Raw genomic sequence first — 2,382 nt, forward strand, 5'->3', positions numbered from 1 at the left:
AAAAACATAATATAAATAGAAATAGTTCAACCAAAAACAAAATTGTTCAGGAATGAAAGATGAAGGAGATGAAGATGAAGATCAAAGATCAACCACCCAGCACTTTCTCAGTACTAGAAATAAGCATAAAGTAGGGTGGCATCATACTCCTTCCTTAGTTGAATGTCACTAATGCCATCATATCATCAACGCCGTTATCATCACCAAAGTCATCACCTAAATCACCATAATATAACAATATTCCATCCACAAACTCTTTATCTAAATAACCCATACTTCTCTCCTTATCCGTGGGGACATCATCATCCAATGGATCAGTAAAATCCAGGCTAATCCTCAACATACTTAGGGAATGAGGTTCCTAGTGGGTAGTTTAAATCAACCACATAAATATTCTATTGGAAAGTCGAACGCCTCACAGTCTTTAGCTGCAACATAGTGAGCCCATACATATGGGCTGTGATCTTATCATTTTGAGCCTGATGCTCGGGCATAGTCAAAGTCACACCATGATGAATTGGTCCTTTAGTACGAGAAAAATCCAATGGGATGTGACCAACAGGTGTTCTATAATCGACCTCCTTCTTGGCACACCCTGCTGCCACAGAAATCTAGTCAGCAGCGCACCAAAACCATATCTGTGATCCCCCAAAAATTAGGTTTTCCTCATTGTAAAAAAGATAACAGCACCAATATTCAAATCTAGATCTTCATACATTAGAACATAGATGATACAAAACCTATCATGAGTTTCCTCCGTCAAATACATACTATGAACAAGGCAGATATAGATGATTTTCTCCATAAATGAGCCTCTTTTTTAAAATGAGAAAATGGAAGTGATACATGAGTACCCTCCTTTTTGTGGAGAATCTACCTAGCTGTCGAATGAGTGTCATAAAGAAATAACGGATGTGCTGATATGGTGGATCAATAATCATCCACTTCAATGGATCCGCATCCACAAAGGGTGTACCTAATAGCTCATTCATAATACTAGCAATAAAAGTGATCACATTACCACGTACCTCAACCTCAGAGTTTTACGGGCTCTAATTCACATAGAATTCCCTCACTAGGCTTAAGTTGCATTCAGCTGGCTGCTCAAATACGAAATTCATGTGTTGCACTTCTATTCTTTCATTAGGCTTGCCCTATCAATGAATTAATCGGCTTAATATTTTGACTCGTTATGCAGAGAATACCATTTATCTCGGCTTCAACCACACACTTAGTCCTAAACCTCCTTTGAACTCTAGGAATATGTGGAGCTGAGGGTACGTGATTAACTTGATGTCTCCTCTTATGCTTGAGCTTAGACGTACCAGCTGCATTCTTCCACTTGTTTCATTGTTGATGGCTACTCGATATTGTACCTATCAATCATAATAGCCCACAAACACATAAAGGAAGCACTTTATAAACTAGCAACCACTAAGTGTTAAATTTACCCCACACTTAGTTGCGAGCATAGGTTCACAAAAGAGGGCGTCAAAGTACTCAAACATCCCTATTTCAACACTATTATCATCCTTACGCATCCAATCAACACATAAAAAGGCATTTCTGGGAATTGGTAATTCAGATTTTTTTCTCAATAGCTTAACAACCTAACAACTTTTACATATACTACAACCATGTATGCACAAATTACCCTCCTTCAATCATTTCACATTTATGACTTTACTATGTCAACATATGTTCAATTCAATAACACTCCATTCAGTGATTTATAGCTACCACTAAGGTGGTACAAAATTGAGATCTACCACACACTTAGTTTCCATCATATATTGAACATCAACACCCCAACATTATTGAAATTTACCTCATGATTCAGCAAAATAACTCATTTCAGCAGAAACTAAGTCAATCATAAAGTACAATTAATTAATTCATTAAAGTAAGCACATAAGCAACCAAATCTCTACAATGTTAACATCATCCACACAAATACAACACAAAAGCTAAAGTGCAGCCAAACAATTTTCATTAACCCGCCACAAAGGATTTACAGTTTGAGTTTAATTAAAACACCCAATCAACATAATCACTTCCACTAAGTCAATATTACATGCCATTTATCCGCAAAGTTCGAAAAATCTAGATTAGGCCACTTTATATATCATAAGTCACTAATAAATCAAAGTATGCTATTAACTAATGACAACTTAAACAAATAAGAAAATTAAAAACTTACCTTGAATTAGTTTAAGAAAATGAAGAGTAAGATTGTTTCTTTGCACCACAAGGAATTTAAATAAAACAATTTATTTTGAGGCTAGGGGAATTTAGGGATGGCTACTAGGGTTTAGCAGAGGGGGAGTGAAATTAGGTGAGTGGTGGTATTTATATAGGTGGTAGATTATGTTTAACTTTTAC

The sequence above is a fragment of the Capsicum annuum genome, chromosome 6 (genome assembly GCF_002878395.1).
Source record: "Capsicum annuum cultivar UCD-10X-F1 chromosome 6, UCD10Xv1.1, whole genome shotgun sequence".
In the NCBI taxonomy this organism is placed as follows: domain Eukaryota; kingdom Viridiplantae; phylum Streptophyta; class Magnoliopsida; order Solanales; family Solanaceae; genus Capsicum; species Capsicum annuum.